This window comes from Pinus tabuliformis, chromosome 7 (assembly GCF_031772625.1).
Source record: "Pinus tabuliformis cultivar Carrire ecotype Pingquan chromosome 7, CPIR1, whole genome shotgun sequence".
Taxonomy (NCBI): domain Eukaryota; kingdom Viridiplantae; phylum Streptophyta; class Pinopsida; order Pinales; family Pinaceae; genus Pinus; species Pinus tabuliformis.
This window is the reverse complement of record NC_142293.1, coordinates 499,978,278-499,984,655: the sequence shown is the minus strand read 5'-3', so window position 1 is coordinate 499,984,655 and position 6,378 is coordinate 499,978,278. Positions and strand designations below refer to the sequence as shown.

General features: G+C 41.6%; 1 protein-coding gene across 13 annotated transcripts in view; it reads left to right on the top strand.

The window, feature by feature from the left end:
• Nucleotides 1-5,905: 5,905 nt before the first annotated feature.
• BNS (bonsai) overlaps nt 5,906-6,378 on the top strand; it is a 154,412-nt gene continuing 153,939 nt past the window's right edge. For 4 of the 13 annotated variants that reach the window (XR_016266658.1, XR_016266657.1, XR_016266659.1 and 1 more), the window contains exon 1: nt 5,936-6,358. The gene's annotated coding sequence lies outside the window, so the exon portion shown is untranslated. Of the gene's footprint in view, nt 6,359-6,378 lie in introns of all 13 variants that reach the window. The other 9 variants (XR_016266660.1, XM_089458377.1, XM_089458376.1 and 6 more) reach the window with 6 other exon arrangements.

Here is a 6,378-nt window from a genome sequence, read left to right as displayed (position 1 = left end):
GAAGATCGAAACTTGGAACACAATTCTTGATAAAATCAAAAGGAAAATTCAACATTGGGGAACCATGTGGCTGAACCCAGCAGGCCGTCTTGTTCTTCTCAAATCAGGTTTGACCTCTCTCCCCATCTATCGTTTTACTTTGTTACAAGCGCCAATGAACTTCCATCACAAATTGGAAAAGGCCCTTCGATTTTTCCTCTGGCAAGGAGGGAAATCTGAGAAAAAAAAATTCAATCTGGTTGGTTGGAAAAGTGTCATTCAGCCCCAAGAAAAAGGAGGTCTCGGAATAAGGTCTCCATATCTCTTGAATTTAGCTCTCGGGGCTAAAATTGTTTGGAGATTAATCACGGGGAACTCTGCCTGGTGGAAATCGGTCTTAGAAGCCAAGTATCTCAGCACTTCTAGGCACAAGCTCCTGGAGGTAAACATACCCAATAGAGACAGCTCCAATATCTGGAAGTTGTGCAAGAAAATTATCCCAATCATGGCCCAGCACGTCTCCAAAGTACCTGGAGAAGGAAGCAACATCAGCATTTCTAAAGATAGAATCCTTGGCCAGAGCCCCATAGAATCCAAAACAGAAGTAATCCCAGCTTTAAACTGGTTACAAAACAAAGGAATCTGGAATCTAGCTCAAATCTCCAAGTGGGGAAGTTCCTCCCAAGCATGGACTGGCTGGGATTTGCCGAACTACCCAAGGGATCTGGAATCAAGTTTCATCGCTCTTAAAGACCAATTGCACAGCAAGGCCCCTATTCAGAAGGGTGTCAGAGACAGCTTTCGATGGGACCCCTCAGGCACTGAATACACAACCAAAGTAGGATACCATCATCTATGCGCCAATACCTTTCCACAGGACACATGGAGCTATTGGAGACTGGTTTGGAAAGCAGAAGCCCCTCCTAAAGTTAAATTCTTTTGCTGGCTCCTCCTGAAAGGAAAGATTTTAACAGCTGAAAACCTCAAAAAGAGGGGCATCCTAGGCCCTTCCAGGTGTCCAATCTGTCTTCAAGCAGAAGAGACTATACAGCATCTGTTTATGGACTGTCAAGTGGCGGCAAATTGTTGGAAAGATCTTGCTTCTGTAGGAGGAGCAGAATGGAATCCTAACCCAAACATAGCAGAGGCAATCAAAAATTGGAAGAAACTTTGCCCATGGAAGAGTAAGAAGATCAAATTATCTCAGAGAATATGGAGCACTTTACCTTTAACACTGCTCTGGAGCATTTGGATAGCCAGAAACAAGAAGGTGTTCCAAGATAAAAACCACAACTCTAGATATATGTGTCACAAAGCTATAAGTTTAGCTGTAGAAGCAGTGACCATTCGCTCCCACAGCAAAATCAATCTCAGCAGCTTCAGTGCTGAAGAGAGAAACCTGATCAATTATGGCTGCCTAATCAGTACCTATGAACAAGAAAAGGACAACTCAAAATCAAAAGAGACAGCTACAGCATGGAAGCTGAGACCTAAGGAAGAGGAATTCGCCCTCTGGCTGAGCAACTGCAACAAATATTGTCTCTTCTTCGATGGGGCTTCAAAATCCAATCCTGGTCTCGCAGGCGCCGGAGGTGTTATATGCAATGCAAATGGCAAAACTATTTTGTATTTTGAATGGGGATTGGGTGACCTATCCAACAATCGGGCTGAAGGGCTGGCTTTATACCAAGGATTAAATCAGGTCATCAAACTGGGCATAAAGAAAGTGAATGTCTTTGGTGACTCAGCAATTATCATTCGGCTTATGGAGCAAAAGCGAACTTCACCAAATACTCTACTGCAACAAATCAACAATAGAAATCAAAATTTACACAAAATGTTGGAAGAAGCCCACTATTTTCACATCTTAAGGGGTCTCAATAAAAAGGCAGACCACCACGCCAACCAAGCATGTAACCAACCCAAAGGTCAGCTCCGCTGCAATGATGGCGTATCCACCCAATCGCTGCCATGAAACAAAAATATCTAATCGAAATGTGCGGTATCCCATCCAGCAGAACCTGCCACAGCAACCAATTCAAAGGATCACAGGTCAGAGCAGATAAGAATGACAACAATGGTATCAGCAGACAGCATAGAAGCACAATCCAACGTAGAGGAATTAAGATCCGCAGCCCAGGAAATCGTCCTTGTCACAGGGCAGGGGATCCCAACCAAGATATGCGCAGAAGAATTCAAAGGAGCATCGGGATGAGGAGACCCCTCTCCCGCCAGTATAGCCGGAGAAACTCCTTAAGTACCCCTTCAGCACATACGCTCCAACTCACATCTGGAAAATCCCATTGCAACTTCGAGAGTGAAGCCGGTTATGAAGGCCATCTAAGTAAGAAGAATATAAGCAAGATTGGAGAGCGTTTTAGAAACTCTGCTCTCACTCTGTTACACAGTGGGAGCGTCGTTGATATTCATCAAAACTCAAAGGGTATCAGTGGCAGTCTCAGGCACCCTTCATGCGGTCTCTTAAGAGCTCCCATCGCCGCAGAGAGTCTCAGCAGAAACCATATCAGTAACCAAGAGAATCGACACAGCCAAGGGAAAAAGCAAGAGAATACAGTAAACACTCAGCCAAAGGAAAATATGGAGCGCCCAGAGGATTGCTTTCACTGCCGTGATCTGAACATGGAGTTCAATGAAGTTCGAGCCCAACAAAGAGCACTGGAGGACCTGGTCCGCAGCATGGAGAACAGAATGGAGGACAAAGTCCGCATTCTGGAGAATAGGCTGGAGGAACAAGTCAAGATCCTCCATGACAAATATAGAGCAGAAATGAATCTCTTTCTGCACAGGGTCCACACCCTCCATGAACAATACAGTGATCTGCACAACAGATGCATCCATGCTGAAGAAAGATGCATCCATGCTGAAGAAAAGATTGATGCACTCAAGAAAATGCTGGAAAAGAAAGAAGCCACCTCCTCCTCAAGTGTCAAGCCCATTGAAGTCGATCTGGACCCAGAAGGATCAACAGCAAGAAAAATGAGTCATATTGAGATCGACTAATCATGCTTTGTAAATGTAAATTTTGGGGACAGCAGTATGTTAATATCTATAGTAGCTTAAGTAGCACTAGTAGCAGTCTAGTTAAGGCAAGGACCAAGGAAAAATCCCTTTTTGTAATTCCTTGGCCCAACAATGCTCCAGAAGCAACCTATGTAAGGCTCTAGCCTCATCTTTTTTCAGTTAATGAACAGCAACCGAACTTTGTCTAAAAAAAAAGTCACTTTAAATGGATAAATAAACCTTTCGTCGTTGGATCCGAGATGCTCCCTCCTTGCACCCATTACGATCTGTTCTCTATGAATATCGAAATAGTCTAGAGAATTTACAAAGACCAATTATTGTCGTCGATGATTGCTGTGTTGTTATTTTCCAGGTTATATGGGGAACCAGATGGAACCTCTCTCAGAGATTCTTGGATGCCTGTCATTAGTGAGATTTTTGACCCCATCCTCTTGCATCCTTGGCCTTCAACACTAGAGGCACTGCCCACTCTGTGACGAAGGTGTGGGCGAGACCAGTGTAGGATCCCAGAGGATCCGGAGCCGCACCTCATAAGTTGTATCACCAGGGTCAGACAGAAAATCAGATCATGACCCACAAGCCTGCAAGCCCCACCACGAACACAGACGAACAGAGGAAACAGAGGAAATGCAGGAACCTGACAGGGACAGGGCATTCGAATCGCTGAGAAGGAAGGAAGCAGATATCAACTGTAAGTTGAGTTGGAATTTGGATTCCTCTTTACCCATCATACCATTTTTTTGACGTTTTAGGTCTTTATGCTGCCTTTCAAGAAACGTTATGTTTAAAATTTTTCCCTTCCAAGGGTGATGTTTTGATAATAAATTAACCCTTCACTAATAAAGGTTTCATTAAAAACACATATCTATCATAAGAAAAAAAACAAAATGACCATAACACATAAATGACTTATTGAATTCTCAATTTTGGTTTGAAATTATATGGAACACTCACAATAAAATCTCCATAACTCTGAAATCAAATGTCCTTGACTCAAATATGCGATAACACGATATTACTAAGGAGATCTTATGGGACGTATAAGATGACCAACAAAGTAAAACTATGAGATGGATTATCCTCTGCATCCTCTCCACGATCATAATCACATGGAATCAATGTGGGGGTCCACCGCGAAGAGTTTGTAGTCAAGTAAGTACAATGTATAAAAAGTGTTTTAGTATTTCATAAGTGGCGGTAGATGTCGTTCTTCATGAGCCATATCTTTCAAATCTTTTAAGTGATATGTTGAGACACTCGATATCTGGTGCAAATTGTAGTCGAAGTGACACTTCCACTGTTCCATAGGTGATATTATGACATAGGATAACTTTCATAAGTGAGTGGTGAGTCGGTGACACTGTGACAGGCCTCCGGCCCAAAAAATCCAATAAAGGTGGGTGGCCAATACACTCAAGGAGAGCAAGTAGGAACGAGCAAGATTGTGGTCCAAAATTATTGTGACAAGGAAGAGGTTTTGTTCTTTTAGCTACGTAGGTTCGATGATGCACTAACACACTCATGGATTGATTGTTTGATTCATTCAAGTGGGAATTTTAATGATGTTTGCATAAGAGATAGATACATATTCATTGGATATTACCCTGATCAAATGAATGAAATGTGAGTTATTGAATGAAATTCCTTCTAAGGAGTACAAAAAATATATGTTTTGTTCCCCTTGTACCTTCTAGGTGACACTTATGGGAATTGAATCATACTAAGATTGACCATCCAATGAGATCTCATCATGAACAAAACATTTCAAACCGAGCAAAATTTGTTGTGTTGTGGACATATATATATATATATATATATATATATATATGAATGACATTATTTGATATAAAGTCTCTATTAGACTAGATGCTTATTGATCACTTAGTTTTGTAGACATATATTTAAGGAGACTAGGTAATAACCTTTGTTGAATGGTCTCAAATCCATTTTCCGTGGTTGTGTGTCCTTAGGCTATAGGTGCTTTTGTCCAAGTTGTAGGTATTTTAATTCCTACTTTAATAAAAATATGTTTCACTTTCTATGCGTGTGCATATTCAAATTCACTTGAGAGCTCTCTTCAATTGGCATGGTCCACTCACATGCACCTCAAGCATCAACAAGAAAGCAAATCAATGAAAGGTGAAAAGGGGCCTAAATAGATTTATCCATGGAAAATTGAAATCTTGCAATATTAATGGCACAAAAGTAAATAGAGAACTTCAATTGGCATGGTCCACTCACATGCACCTCGCATCAACAAGAAAGCAAATCAATGAAAAGTGAAAAGGGGCCTAAATAGATTTACCCATGGAAAATTGAAATCTTGCGATATTAATGGCACAAAAGAAAATGGAGTCGTCTAACGAGGTGGAGGAATTGCCCAGACAACCAAAAGTAGCCATAATTCGGGTAAATTTTTTTCAAAAAATCTGTTAAAGGTAGTGTTTGAATCATGTTTTTGATAGTGGAAATGGATTCAACACCATCAAAAACCTCTAGGACACCTAAAATTTTGAAGTTTAACAACTATAACTTGGATTTACAATAATCCTTGCCAGATTTTATCTAAATATGACCAGAATTTCCATAACTTTCCAGACAACTCATCCGCCTTGTGAAACTCCGCGAAAGAAAATAAAGAAAGACTAAAAATGTGAACCTTAGGGATAAAAATATGCAAAATTGTTATTTTATTTCTTAATAATATCATTATCGATTTATTATCGTGTCCGTTCCAAGTTGAAATGGAAAGGTGTCTCTCTCTATGTTATGCACCCCTTAAACGTCAAAAATACGTTATGCATCCTTCCAAACACGTCAGGTCAGACGGTTATTTAAAATTTTTCAACGTATTTTACGGGTAAAATGGTTTCTGACGGGCAAAATGCCCGTCAAATTCCAACTGCTGTAACAAGTAAGTCACGTGCGAAGACCCACCACGAGCACGGATGAACGGAGGAAACGCAGGAACCTGACAGGAACAGGGCACCCGAATCGCCGAGATGGAAAGCCGCTGTAATAAGTAAGCCACGTGCGAAAATTGAGGGGAGGAGCCCGCAGAGAGGCAAGAGAGGAAGGGAAGGGAACTCAAAGAAGAGCTGGGAACAAGGGGACCCAGCAGCCTTACTGGTCAACACCAAACCTTGGACAGGGAAAGTGTAAGCGGAGAAACCAACTCAATAACAGCCTAATCTCACTCACCTTCGAGCCGAGCCCTCATATTGAGTCCAACTCCTCTCACACACATCAGCTTTGAAGCCCCCCGGGAGCAGACTTGAAGATCGCCTTATTAGGCCTAATTCAAGCTACGACTGGGACCTTTTCACCTGCACTTGAGGTACATGAAATTAACTCTTA